Here is a 15853-nt window from a genome sequence, read left to right as displayed (position 1 = left end):
AAAGGAAGGGAAGAGAAAGAAACTGGTCAATGAATTTACTGAAGTACGTATTATGCCGGAAATCATATGAATGCTTTACTATGAAAACATAAATAAACAGCAAACTGGACTTTTGCACTCTTAATTAGGTCCTGTTAAGATTGAAATCGGTGATTTATAAAAATGAAAAAAAAAAGTGATATTATTATTTTCTTACTAAATCACAACTTTAGTTAGGCAGTCCAGAACTATTTTCATAATTATGTTCATATTTTGTATATATAACAATACTTCACTTTAGTTATACTGATTCAAATTTGTCACATTGGTTGTCTTTATCCCGAGCTCATATTTTAGAACTATTTTGAAACACTATAGCTGACTAATTGTTTCATCTGAAAATGGTAAATTATGCCTTTAAATGGACTCCGTAAGATCGAACTTTGTCAAATGTATTATACAGAATGTACAACCTGTATTGCCACAGCGGCGACAGCATCCCACAATTAAATAGACCTACATTGGTGTTTGGATGAAGAGCCCTTAAGTTCAATACGTTTATAAATAGTAAGTGCTCCATTTTATAAGCATTCGTCCACATAAGAATAACCACAAGAAAACAGTCTATGGTCCGAGTTCCATGCATGTTGTCCGACGCGTTGCGCTTGGTATGTGTCTAATTTGAAGATTGTCGAAGTCCATTTGAATAAAAAAGAAAAATAAGACCTTTAAAGTAAAGGTTCAATTTGTGCGCAGCAAAAAACATTTAGTAACAACCTTCAGAAGCTGATCCATGAATTCCGTAAAGGGGAGGCGCCTTTACAAAATTAAAGGGGTGCACGCGCCCCATTTTTTAAATTTATTTTGTTTAAAAAAAAAAGAGCACGCCTGGTGTGATCCGCTCTAGATCCGTCACTGAGCTTTCTCAGATGGTAACTTTAAATAGTGAGTTTGTGAAGTTGCTGTGTATAAAGGATGCACTATGAAAATTGATAACACTAACTTACCTCCATCGCCACCAATTTGTGCATCTGTCGAAAAGGAGGAGAACCAAAATATCAGAATAGGAGTGAATGTAATGGACATTTCACAGAATTCTCCGAAGTCGTGATTCCCTGAGCTAAAATAGAGGAGTGGTGAATCATGTAACTTACGAGCGGGCAGAATTAAAGGGTGTGTACAGTTCTGGTCGAGGTGAGGATTTAGCTTTTAAAATTTTGCGAGATATTCAGAAACCACTCTATGAGGTGTCGAAGAGCATGCAGTTCTAAGGGGTATCAAAAGTTTATTCGATGGAAATCGGTTTTGAAATGGCTGAGATATCCAAAAACAAGGTGAAACAAAGAGATCCTAATAAAGTTGTGGCATGTCGCCTTTTATTATTAACACTTTTTTGGATATCTCAGCCATTTGAAAACCAATTTTCATCAAATAAACGTTGAATCCTTCTTAAAATTACATGCTCTTTCATATTTCATAACAGGCTCTACATATTATCTCACTTAGGAATGTTCAAAACATGAATCCCCACCTCAACCAGTACTGTACAGTCCCTTTAAGACAGGAAAAGTCTCCACGTAACAAGCCAATTATCGCAGAAACACTTTATAATCTTCAAATGATGACATGAAAACTAGCTTCAAAGAATATCAACTAATCAAATCAGTGCCTTAATAGTTTTGGTTGAGACCTAATTTCAGGTTTAGAATCTAACTTTTTTTTTGAGATAATGTGAAACCTCTTCTGAAATATGAAAGAGCATGTAATTCTATGAGGAATTCAACATTTATTTGATGAAAAGTGGTTTTAAAAATGGCTGAGATATCCAAAAAGAGAACAATTCTAATAAAGTGTGGCACCCACACTTTATTACGATTGCTTTAGTTTACTTTGTTTTTTGCATGTTTCCGTCATTCCAAACCCGATTTTCATCAAATAAACTTTGAATTCATCTTTAAATGATATGCTCTGTACTATATCAAAAATCATAAGTGTTTTCTTGGTATCTCACAAAAAGTTAAAAGCCCAATTCTCATCTCCACCAATACTGTACCGTCCCTTTAATGATGTTGAAGTACACCGCGCTTTAAACTATTTGTACAATGCCATGAAAATATGCAATGAAACAGTTCACCTCCTAAGGGTGTGTGTCTGTGTGTGTGTGTGTTTTCTGTTTACGGTTGGAGGAGATTAAAATGTATGTGTCGTAAAATTGCATTGATACGCATATATGAAATTTTACACTGATTATATTGACGGTATTATTACCACATACAACGATGTATGAAGTGATACATTGATTTTAGAAATAAATAAATCCATTCTATCTACCGCTTTCCTTCACAAGCAGGTTTTAAAAATGGCTGAGATATCCAAAAAGAGAACAATTCTAATAAAGTGTGGCACCCACACTTTATTACGATTGCTTTAGTTTACTTTGTTTTTTGCATGTTTCCGTCATTCCAAACCCGATTTTCATCAAATAAACTTTGAATTCATCTTTAAATGATATGCTCTGTACTATATCAAAAATCATAAGTGTTTTCTTGGTATCTCACAAAAAGTTAAAAGCCCAATTCTCATCTCCACCAATACTGTACCGTCCCTTTAATGATGTTGAAGTACACCGCGCTTTAAACTATTTGTACAATGCCATGAAAATATGCAATGAAACAGTTCACCTCCTAAGGGTGTGTGTCTGTGTGTGTGTGTGTTTTCTGTTTACGGTTGGAGGAGATTAAAATGTATGTGTCGTAAAATTGCATTGATACGCATATATGAAATTTTACACTGATTATATTGACGGTATTATTACCACATACAACGATCTATGAAGTGATACATTGATTTTAGAAATAAATAAATCCATTCTATCTACCGCTTTCCTTCACAAGCAGGTTTTAAAAATGGCTGAGATATCCAAAAAGAGAACAATTCTAATAAAGTGTGGCACCCACACTTTATTACGATTGCTTTAGTTTACTTTGTTTTTTGCATGTTTCCGTCATTCCAAACCCGATTTTCATCAAATAAACTTTGAATTCATCTTTAAATGATATACTCTGTACTATAAATAAAATAAAATAAATAAATCCATTTTATCTACCGCTTTCCTTCACAAGCAGAGATCCGGCAACCAGAAGGACTAGGCACGCAATCCGAAAGTTCTTCATTTTTCTCGGCGAGTGATAGATCAAAAACCCTTTTTTGTCAGGCAAGTGTCTTCTGCTATCTGCAACGGTAGACTCTTTGGACCCTTCTTAGTAGCTCTTGGTTTCATATACCTGGTGATCTACTAGATACCTCTATTGAAAATTTGCTATCAGTACACCTTTTGTAAGCCCAGACAATGGTGAGCCTTTTATTTTCCTCCTAGGGAACTAGTTTGATAGTGTCAGACAACAAAGGAGAATGGGGTGGTCCTCTGCAAAACAGATTGATTTTATGTTTCGTCAACCAACAACGTGGTTGAAATTCCAAACTACTCATACAAACAGCACTGACAATTCTCCCAAAAAAGAAAATATGAAAGGAATATGTACTGAATGTCTTTTGACTGCCTAGCTAATTCTAATGACCGCGTTACAGTTTCATGATCATGATTCTTCAAAAAAAAAATAAACATATAAAAAACTTTCACTGTCTTTATAATTTTGTTTTTATCTATTGTTGATAACAATCCACATTTTTCATAAGTTTAACACATATACCCCTCCTCTGCTGAAACTATTCATTAGCAATTGAAATAACGTAAATCAAATCAATTTGTGTGTGTGTGTGTGTGTGTTTTTTTTTTTTTTTGGATAAAAAGTACAAGATTCCCTACTTGTTACTAACATAAGCGTGCTAACAGGGCTGTATTATCATTGTAAACCTTTTCATTTTTTTTTCTCAAAGAGGCCAGTCGAGTGCTCTTTCATTGCATTAGAAAGGTTGAAATACCTTGAATTTTAATATTTTTGGAGACATTTTTCTGTGTGCATGTCCTGCAGTAGCGAATAGTTGCGTATTCTCATTGAGCGTCTAGCGATGACGTAACCGACACTTTTCCCCAAAATCAGCTGAAGTGCTTTAGTAGTACCGCTGCATTCAGTCATCCACTATCTTTTTTTTTTTGTAACTTCCACCTGAAATATGTCATTCCATTTTTCACCTTTCTTTTCACCTTTCTTTCCTAACAACAGATACAACTATATATAACCGAACAGTGTTATCGTTTTGCAATGTCCATCGTTCTTCTTGTTGGCCCCTATCATGATCGCATTAAGCCATGTACTATGCCTTTCTTGTTGTACTGTTTTAGTGCTTGCTATTAAACTGCAGTTGTAAGCTTTTTTTTTTTTGTGTACAAAATCATATCAGTGTAAAACTTTTATCCTTTTTGTCATAATACTTGTTTCCTCTGCAGAAGTTGTGTATTCATAATTAATTCATAATGATGATATCTACCTATATCTATATGACTAATTAGAATAAACAAAACTTGGACTTGAATTTCGATACTCACCATATAATATGGGTTTATTTTGGCTTCCCTTAGGCGGAGGATGCGGCGACAGGCCATTTTTCAGCGACAGTACTCCGGTCTTATTCTCTCCAAGGACTTAGGGTTAGGATAAGAGTTTGTTTGATCTGAGGATTAGTACAAAGTTATGCTTGTGGCTAGGGATTATGTTTGGCTCAATTTATAGCAAAACATGTCGTTTACTAATAACACAGACTAATCATGCTCCCTTTTATTTTCATTTTGACTCTATTCGTCTCTCAATAGCTCCTTTTGTCACCAAAGCAACATGTTATATGACACTGGTTGCCCTTAGTGTTAATATAATTTTATATAATACAACAAGGGATGTTACGTGAACAGCGAATTTGATTTCTCATTTCTACGATACACAGGGAGAGGATAACAAAAGCCCAACATACTTGTGATACAAATGAGACAATTTCACACTGCACGTCATAAGAAAAAAAAAAAACCAACTCGCCACACGAAGAAAGAAAACCGAAGGAGAAGTTTTACAGTTTGCTTAAGTTTATTGATGTAAGGACCAAAAAACAGAAGTAATTTATGAGAAAAGTTATAGGCCGTATTTATTATTTTCAGTTGAAGTGTTTAATCATTATCACTGTGATTTTCATAATAATTCATAATGTAGGTAGGCCCTAGTTGGCCAGGAGGAGACAAAGCATGACGGTTGTGGCGGGCTTCCAAACTCCCAAACACGGTTCAAACTTCATCTGCACCGGAGACGTCACCTCACTCATTGCCCACATCACTGACGTCACGTTTGGTGAGGTCAGCATTCTCCATCTTCGGCACCTTTGAAGCATCGTTCCTTTCACGTTTCACGATGTCCTGCATTCGCACTGCAGAAGCTAGAAAAGAGCAACAAGACAGAATCCGAAATGTTACTAGGCTCTATTTGCCTTTTCAGTGAAAGCCGATGTGGTGCCGTGAGAGACATGACATCATTGATATATATGTGTGCACAAGCATATTAAAGCGTGTGAGAGAGCATATGTGGGAAAGTTTAATTAAACACGTAAGAAAAAAATTCTATACCACTTGCGCAATGTAGGGCAAAATGACATCTGTTTTCGATTAACGTTACATTGAATGGAATGAGAGTCGAATCTTGTCTTCCTATATAGTCAGTACAATTCAGTTAGTATATATATACTAGAGTTTCTGATCGATCTAAACTTGTCCATAATTATGTAGATTTAAAATGAAAGAAACTCTACTCCAGACAGACTGGGGAAGATATGGTGAGCGCTTACACTATCTGGGAATTCTGGAGAAGTACTTCAAACGGCAATTTTCGCATGTTTTATGTGGACAAGGTATGCAATCCTGCCAACACGCATGATTAGAGAAATTAAAGAATAATATCACCTACCGCCCTGCGGTGGTCGTAACAGCCGTTGAATTCCTAGACCACCTCCACCACCTAGAAATTGATAGTATGATATCAACAGAATGTAAATTAGAAATCCCTTTAATATTTTGCGAATACCAAGTCCGAACTCCATACTTTTCTATATTATAGAATACATTTTGTTTGATTATAGATATTGTTTCAAGATTAACAGATAAAAAGAGCATGGATTATGATCGTAGTGGAAATCATTTTCAGTGAGACTTATAATTGATTGTTCTGTAAATCCTCTTGTGCATAAACTAACAGATAGTCTGTCACTTACAATCTAAGAAAAATTGGTTCAACTTTCCACCTTTACCAATGTCACACCCAGGCGCTACTTTGCACCTTCACGACCATTGTCACAATCGGAACATCTTTGAAGGTGCAACTTTCACTTTCATAGATCCGACCTTTTAACATGCAAAGTTTCACTTATTTTCCGTAGAGTGCATGTCTGATGTGGTGCCCTCTGCCACAAAAATTGCAAAAGTTATTCTAATACAAAGAAAAAGCTTATGTAATTGTATATATGTCAATTTCAATTTAAACTTTTTTTTCTCTCATTTTGTTAAAGAGTAATATCGGTTCTGAAATCGGTTTTTTTTGGATCGATCTTCAATTTGACTTTCAGTACCACCCATTTCTTACTTTTATTGAAAAGGTAACCACTTCTTTAAGGAATTGTTTTACGTCCGATTTGTACATTCCTAGACTTTTCCACAGCCGTTGATATGATAAACCATGAGTTCTTGCTAAAAAAAAAAAAAAAAAAAAAAATCATAGCATTACAGCCTCGTTGAAATGCTTTTGAGTGTTCCAGGAATTACCTAACCATGTTTTTTTTTTTTTTTTTTTTTTTTTTTTATGTATCAGTAAGGTATAGTCTGTTATGCCTTTTTTTAACATGTTATTTACATCATCGATTTTCATCGATGTTGTGTTAAAAGCTCTCTCTCCCTCCCTTTATTTGGCGATGACTCTTACCTTTCTATTCTCATAGAAACCGCCAAATTCCTCTTCACGTTATCAATAAAAAGTTACAAGATGTTTTATACACAGTGGATACGAGCCAGCAAATTATCTCTCAATCTGCAATATAATAATCTTCATGCTCTTTAGCAATTCACTAGAAACGCTGTTGGTTAATGTTGTCCTCGACGGCACTCCGCTTGAAATGTTCTCATTGACTACACTTCTTGGTATCTATATGATTAGTAAATCCCTTATTGTCAGAGAATGTCATGTGACTGACTGTTGTAAGATTATACCTCTGAATTACAGCTGTTTTTCACAGCACCCATCCTTTATTCTACATACCTTGCTTTTGAAATAGTCTTATAATTATTACCGTTATTTTAACTACTGTGTCTCCCTTTGGTAAATTCACATCAATATTTAAGTGACAAATTACATTTATTGCCAGAGAAAATAGAAAAGCCTATGAGTACTGTATGCCATTTGGAAACAATGTGGCCACATACGACTTGAGCAACTGATTGAAAAAATTGCCCTACATCGACGTAAATACGCACTGAAATGATCAGGAGGTCGTATGTTCGAATCCTGCGTACACCTATGATTTCTTTTATCATGGCCACTACTGAAACACTGATCAATTCAGTGCTTATTTACGTCGATGTTGGGCAATTTGCCACTCAAAGACATGTATTCACTCCAAAGAACAATTGTTTCTCAATAACTATCATTGTCAATCAGTTGCAGCTATCGTAATATTTTAGTCAATAATGATAATCTATATTTAATTTTTGGAAAAACGAGTTGACACAAATATATGATGAAGTACAAACATCAGTCTTCATAAGTACCCCTACAACTTGTAGGCTACAAGACGCCTACATTAGCAATTTAAGTAAAGATAAATTCATGAAATCTTTCCTTCTTTTTTAAATAAAAAGTAGAAGGATCTCTACTTGTTACTAACATAAGCATGCTAACGGGGCAGTATCATCATTGTTGTACCTCTTTTCTTTCTCAAAGAAGCTAGTCAAGTGCTCTTTCATCGTGTTAAAGAAAGGTTGAAATACCTTGAATTTCAATATTTTGGAGACATTTTCTTTTTGTCCGTGTCCTCCAGTAACGAATGGTTGCAGACTCCTCATTGAGCGTCTATAGCCATGGCGTAACCGACACTTTTCCCAGAAACATCAGCTGAAGTGCTTTAGTAGTACTGCTGCGTTCAGTCATCCACTATCTTTTTTTATAACTTTCCCCCTGAAATATGCCATTCGATTTTCCTTGTCATTTTTCTCTTTTTCCTGCTAAGTGTGTATAAACGAACAGTGTTATCGTTATACAAAGTTCATTGTTCTTCTTGTTGGCCCCTGTCATAATCGCATGCATACTATGCCTTTTTTTGTTTCTCTTTTTAAGTGTTTGCTATCAAACTGCAGTGCTAAGCTTTTTTGGTATACAAAATCATATCAGTGTATGACCTACATACTTTTTGTCATAATACTTGTTTCCTCTGCAGAATTAATAATGATAATAATAATAATAATAGTAATAATAATAATAATAATAATAATAATTCATAATGATGATATCTACCTATATTTATATGACTAATCAGAATAAACAGAACTTGGACTTGAATTTCGATACTCACCATATAATTTGGGTTTATTTTGACTTCCATTAAGCGGAGGATACGGCGACAGGCCATTTTTCAGCGACAGTACTCCGGTCTTATTCTCTCCAAGGACTTAGGGTTAGGATTAGAGTTTGTTTGATCTGAGGATTAGTATTAGGTTATGCTTGTGGCTAGGGATTATGTTTGGCTCAATTGATAGCAAAACATCTCGATTGCTAATAACACAGACTAATCATGCTCCTTTTTATTTTCATTTTGACTCTATTCGTCTCTCAATAGCTCCTTTTGTCACCAAAGCAACATGTTATATGACACTGGTTGCCCTTAGTGTTAATATATAATACAACAAGGGATGTTACGTGAACAGCGAATTTGATTTCTCATTTTTACGATACACAGGGAGAGGATAAAAAAAAGCCCAACATACTTGTGATACAAATGAGACAATTTCACACTGCACGCCATAAGAAAAAAAAAAAAAAAACAACTCGCCACACGAAGGAAGAAAACCGAAGGAGAAGTTTTACAGTTTGCTTAAGTTTATTGATATAAGGACCAAAAAAACAGAAGTAATTTATGAGAAAAGTTATAGGCCGTATTTATTATTTTCAGTTGAAGTGTTTAATGATTATCACTGTGATTTTCATAATAATTCATACTGTATATAGGCCCTAGTTAGCCAGGAGGAGACAAAGCATGACGGTTGTGGCGGGCTTCCAAACTCCCAAACACGGTTCAAAGTTCATCTGCACCGGAGACGTCACCTCACTCATTGCCCACATCACTGACGTCACGTTTGGTGAGGTCAGCATTCTCCATCTTCGACACCTCTGAAGCATCGTTCCTTTCACGTTTCACGATGTCCTGCATTCGCACTGCAGAGGCAAGAAAAGAGCAACAAGACAGAATCCGAAATGTTACTAGGCTCTCTTTGCCTTTTCAGTGAAAGCCGATGTGGTGCCGTGAGAGACATGACATCATTGATATATATGTGTGCACAAGCATATTAAAGCGTGTGAGAGAGCATATCGTCGGTGTTTTCACGAACTGACGCTATTTCGATTTTGGTCAAAATTTTCAAAATCGAGATATTGGTACCAAATGAAAGTGCTTTCAAAACTCTACCAAATCCCAAAATTTTAGATCACAAAATTAATTATTCTTAATTTTATCAAAGAAAGAAAAAAAAGGACGGTACTCGAAATATCGAGAAATTGAGAAAAAGGAGTTTCACGAACCGACGCACGAAAGATACGCCGGTTCGTAAAACCCGAATTGCTACGGTGAAGAGCAATGCGGGTTTTACGAACCGTCGCAGTTGCATTACTTTGAGCTTTGTTCAACTTACTGGCCTAGAATTAGGTTTTGGCCCTAATCCAGATCTCAGAGTGAGAACCAAACCTTCTGAAAGATGAATGACGGCCTAAGCCAGCCCACTGTCCACGAGTGAAGTGAATGGTAAGCTATAATCCTATTAAAATCATGCTCAAAATAACAGTTTCAGTTGGACTACCATAACCATTAATTGCGGTAGTGTGTAGTCCCATGTATTCAATCGCGTGATGCTTATGAAGCCTAGTCGGTAAACGCCATACAATTTCAAATTAGATCCCAAATCATATTATTCATTGTTTCTTTTCAACTTATGTCGTTACTTCTGAGACTACTGAGTACTGTAGTCGTAACGTCTGTGTGCAAGACATGCAGATTGCAAGATTTCAAAGTCTCGAAGACACTAAAAGCCTTGACTTTTGAGTTGAAAATGAAATCATGAGATTGACAAAGTAGGCGTACTAAACTAAAAAAAAAAAAGAAGAAAAAGTCTAACAGTAAAACTCAAAGGAAGAGTAAAGAATAAAGTTAGACATGTTAGACTTTTACTTTCAAGTCTAACTATTAAGTCTAAGTTAAGACTTTACTTGTGATACCAGTTACTAAAACTAAGATCAGCTGAAGTCTAAGACCAAGTCAAATTAACACAGTTCAGAGCCATACCGGTAGTCTAGCTCTAGATCTACATCTAGACTAGTGGTAATAGTAGGTAGAGTCCACCCATTTTTCCCCCAATCTTTACTGGTCCATTCCTGAAAAAGTTACTGGTCAGTGTCCAACAGTGATTTTTCCTGGTCAGGGACCGTCGGACCAGTGCCAGTGTGCAGCGTTGGTGTAGATGTCATCTATGACAGTATGTGGTCTAGTGATACTACCTAAACACTACGAGTACTCTACAGGTTAGGTGGCTTTCCTGTACAGTGCAGTGTTAAAGTATACTTGTGAATTCAGCCCTAGTACCGTACTGTGTGTAGTGTATGTCTAACGTTAGTTCGAGTGGAGTACCTAAGCACAGCGGTGGGGCTTTTTTCCCCTAAAACTTGTGAATGTGGCCCAACCAAATGGCGTTTATATATTTACGCTTGATTGATAGTGATACAGTGGCGCTGTCGATTTCCACAGCAGCCATACATAATCTTTTGTCCTTTCTTCTTTCCTTTTTTCCCTTTGTTTTTTCACTCTTTTTATTCTTGGAATCGAAGGACTTCCTAAGAAATGTCCCTCGACTGATTTAACTAGGACTCTTGAGTCCTGGTAAACCTAACCTTACCGAGTAACCGTTAACGTTTGTTAGGCCTAACATAACAGTAACACTGACTTAGCCCTGTATTGACTTTGTCTTTGGCCGACTTACTGAGATGGCGAGGCTCACTCTTTAACGTTAGTCTAAACGTAGTCGCTAGATCTGTCAGTGTCAGTGTCACCGGTTATTGTATATGGTGCCATCTCTAACGTACTTTAACAAGTTGATGTTAATTATCTATGTCAACTTGCTGATTTAGTAATAGTGGTACTGTCATCCTGTTGGACATCGCCGAAATATCATCCGTGACGTGTTAATTTCGTGTCACAAAGACAAAAGTTGCCAAGATCTAATAGTATTAGATGTCTAGATTTAGATGTAGTCTAGATCTAAGTAATATGAAATCTGTGTAACTTAAAAGTGAAAGGTCTAGACTTCACTTAGTCTATAATTAGACCAGACATTCATGAGGCAAAGGCCTATTTAGTAGATCTATTCTTATTCTATTTTAATGTCAATTCCTGCTAACTCGCCACGTGTTATTCCTAAGGCCAAGGACTTCCGGGTTAGTGATTTTTTTTTTTTTGATAAATACCAAACAGCAGACGTGTTTCATTTGCATTCTTGCACAGACTTCATGAAAATATGTGCAGTATGAAAGAAATATGATGCACATGACAATGCCACTGTTTTATAGGTGAATGGTTAATACCTTTAAAAGCTGAATGATAATGTAGAGTCTAGGTCTAATAAAGATGATACAGTCTCTGATAAGAAACAGGTTTGATTGTCGTAGACTGTTTCCCAAATGCAGGCAGTAATATTCAGCTACTTCAATGCAATGCCTTGTTTACAAGTACATGTAGATTTATATTCATGTGAATGATAATTCAATTTCTACATGAGACTTACTAAGTGCTAGACATAAGATCTAGCATCATTAAAATGTGTAAATGACGAGACAATTTGAATATGGATCAAAGACGAACAGCAGTATATTTTGACATTCTTTGATCCTGCATAGGCCTACCATTTTGTTTTATGTTTAATATAAATAGAGCAAAATAATTTCAACTTCAGTTTTGTTGGCTGATTTTTTTTTCTTCTCAAAATTAAAGTTGTATCTTGTACCATGATGTTTGATTTTGATCAAAAGTTCTTAATTTCTTTCTTTTCTTTCAGATGACTGGTGCCATGTAGTAGCGAAGAACTGGACTGTCTCAGAAAAGAAAAGAAAAAGTACAGGGTCGTGTACATCATCAACGGATGTGAATACAATGGTAATTAGAGTCTAGGTCTAATCAAGATGTTAAAGTCTCTGATAATAAAGAAGTTTGATTGTCGTAGACCGTTTCCCAAATGCAGTTAGTAATATTCAGCTTTTTCAAAGCAATGCCTTATTTACAAGGACATGTAGATTTATTCATGTGAATGATAATTTAATTTCTACATGAGACTTACTAAGTGCTAGACATAAGATCTTGCATCATTAAAATATGTAAAAGGCGAGACAATTTGAATATGCATCAAAGACGAACAGCAGTATTTTTTTGACATTCTTTGATCCTGTATACCATTTTGTTTTATGTTTAATATAAATAGAGCAAAATGATTTCAACTACAGCTTAGTTGGCTGATTTCTTTTTCTCAAAATGAAAGTTGTATCTTGTATCATGATGTTTGATTTTAATCGAAAGTTCTTAATTTCTGTCTTTTCTTTCACATGACTGATGCCATGCAGTAGCGAAGAGCTGGACTGTTTCAGAGAAGAAAAAAAGTACAGCATCGTGCTTATCATCAAGGAATGTGAATACAATGGCTTAGGAAAGAAGACAATCTACAGATAGGATAGAAGGGAGAACTTGGGATGAAGGGCGACAACATAAGGACGGTATATCTACATTAAAATGTGATTGTAAAATGGAAACATGAAAGAAGATTCTAAGATTGAAGGTGAAAACATGCATTCCATTCTGTGATGTCGTAATTACAATTTTGCTACACTTTAATAACACTACTGAGAGACATTTATATCAAGGCAAGCTTCATGTGGATATGGAATGTTAGATTTTCTTTAAGTGTTCATTGGTATGTATTTCATGATAATAAATCTTGAAGGTTTTGTGTGGTAATCATAACCTTGTGATACATCTTGATAAATTTCTAAGTGCACATTGGCAATATTCAGATGATGCTGTAATCAGATGAAGTTAGATGGTTGAATAATCATTGCATAGTTGTAATAGTTATCGACTGAGGATTAACATGCCCTTCCCTGATTTATTTTTCGTAAACGGTGATAATTGCGAGAGTCAATCTAAATTGTCGGGGGCATAACCAAATGTGTCACACTGTCAAAATGTGTATATCAGAAACTTTTAGCTCGCTGTACGAATTTTCACAGAAAACAGATTTATGAGAGTCACAAATGGTAGCTTAGACCCATTAACAAAAAGTTCCAGCTTCATCTTCAACCATGTTCATGATACATGTTCATCTACATTTTGCAAACATTCTGAATGTTGATTGAGACATGTTATACATGTATGTATTTTTATGAAATTAATGCAACAAATAATCAAATATGCATCTCTGCTAGATGATAATATTAATCCAGTTAATGACATGCCAAACTCACCTCAAACTGTAATTCATTCTATTCTCCTTTATTCTTTTATTTATTATTTTGTTGTCTTCAACCCACTTTGAATGTGTTACGTATGATTCTTATAAACATGGGAAATGCACTCCATATAACTGATAGGACTTATAACAAATTGACATAATCATTCAACCATCACTAGACAGTTCTGTTATGAGATGTTCTTTATTTAACTAAAATTGTAAATTATGATACGTGTATGCTCCCATGCAAAGTCACAACAAAATACAGAAATATGATTTCTTTTAATAATAATTCATTATATCTCTAAATGTACAATTAAAGAAAGTGATTACAAAAAGGATGTCAAACATTGTATATTAAAATAATAGATTATTCATTTGTCTCCACCCGTTGTAACACATGCAACTGCAGTGTGCAGTTTGTGGGCTGCTGTGAAAAAAAAAAAAAATCACAGGCAGCCCAAGCGGGATTCGAACCCACGACCTCCGGATTACTAGACCAGCGCCATAACCACTAGACCACCGGGATGCCCTAGCACTACCTTTAGACATGAATGATTAAATATAGAAGGGCTTGGGGGCGCTTCGAAGTTAACTGCTCTTATTAAATATGCACATGTCATTTGCAACTCGACTAAAGATGATTAAACGCACTGAAATTCTTACTTTAAATAATATTCATAATCTGTTTTTTTTTTCTTTAATAGCTTGGGATGTACACTTCATACACTGTATCGGTCTACATTTCGCCTACAATATGGAATTCTTTACTTCGAGACGTTTGTTTTTTACAAAAGAAAATTAAGAGTCCTTTAAAGGTGCTGTAAAACAGTGGCGTGTTTTTTTTTTTTTTTTGGGGGGGGGGGGGGAGGGGAGTCAAATTAGCCTTGGCCCCTCTCCACCGTCCTTCCCCCCCCCCCCCCTTTGGCTGCATTTTTTTTAGTCATCACATGAAAATTCGTCTGCATCCACCCCGTAGTTTTGCTGATGACCTTTCTTTTTAATTATCTTAACCACACACAATTTTGGCCGAATTTCCCCACCCCTCTTGTGAATTTGCTAGCACATGTGTTTATAGTACTGGTGGATTAAGGATTCGGAGGGGGGGGGGGGGGTCGGCCAAAATTTCTCTTTTCTCATATGTAACAAGCCTACGGGGCGAAAGGCTGATATTATGGGCTTTCTACACACATTTTTAGATGCTAATTATTGGTTAATATGAGCACGATCATTTATGTTGTGATTAATTTGTTTCCTTTTCATATATGTATGACTTCTATTAGAGACTTAATTGGCTTGGCACTCCTTACATCGACCTATTTTAGACACCCATTTCCTTCTCTCTCTCTTGCTTTTTCTCTACTGTCCTGTGAATAGTGTAACTACATGTACATGCAGTACCTCTTCTCTTTTGTATGATATACATCAAGTTTCCATCTGAGCATAATGTGTGTTGCAGCACTCTCAAGCTTCATGCATATGCAGCAACATCTTTTTATGTTCATATACATAATTATGCTTGATATATTAATTTGAGAATGTTATTCTTTCTTTTGTATATGTTCCGTCCGCACTCTATAGATGTAAATGTACATTGTAAGATTTGGTGCGCATGTTCGAACTGTGTTTCTCTTTTTGTGAACACACAAGAACTGATGTAATAATGAACTTGAATTACGCATATTCTTTAATATTGATTCCATCTCTATTTGCCATTAGATATTTATTGATTTATGGAGCTCTTCCACAATTGTTATCCTTCCAATTGTCATTACTCATCTCTGAATAATTCAAATTTGATACTTTATTGAGAACCTATGTTTCTTCGATTACATAATGTACCTCTTCAATATATTGCTGCAAAAGGCATAATAAAACATGACCATTGTTATATATTTAAAATGAAGCTTGAAATTCTGATAATTTTGATATTTATGTATTTTTAGGAGTTTATCAGTTTCGAAGAGTGCATGCAGGATGAGTTTTATATTTTTATATGATCAAGTGCAGCTATCAAAGAATCTGTTGAGCAGGAAAGAGAAAGATGGAAAATGAGGAATTATGAGTGAATTCGCATGCAAGCCAAATGACAATAATGACACCGATAAAAATTGTGACAAAGTAAAAGTCACAAAT

General features: G+C 35.4%; 2 long non-coding RNA genes across 2 annotated transcripts; one reads left to right on the top strand and one right to left on the bottom strand.

Moving 5' to 3' along the window:
- Positions 1-5249: 5249 nt before the first annotated feature.
- Positions 5250-8662, bottom strand: LOC140246109 (uncharacterized). Its single transcript, XR_011902428.1, has 3 exons — positions 8533-8662; positions 5883-5933; positions 5250-5358 (listed from the first exon to the last, which is right to left on the bottom strand). It is a non-coding gene; the product is annotated as an uncharacterized lncRNA (long non-coding RNA).
- A 1106-nt stretch (positions 8663-9768) lies between these two features.
- On the top strand, positions 9769-12978 carry LOC140240056 (uncharacterized). Its single transcript, XR_011902014.1, has 3 exons — positions 9769-9975; positions 12275-12372; positions 12834-12978. It is a non-coding gene; the product is annotated as an uncharacterized lncRNA (long non-coding RNA).
- The last annotated feature ends 2875 nt before the right edge of the window (positions 12979-15853 follow it).

The sequence above is a fragment of the Diadema setosum genome, chromosome 2 (assembly GCF_964275005.1).
Source record: "Diadema setosum chromosome 2, eeDiaSeto1, whole genome shotgun sequence".
Lineage (NCBI taxonomy): Eukaryota > Metazoa > Echinodermata > Echinoidea > Diadematoida > Diadematidae > Diadema > Diadema setosum.
The sequence above is the reverse complement of the archived record's forward strand: the minus strand, read 5'-3'. Positions and strand labels throughout refer to the sequence as shown.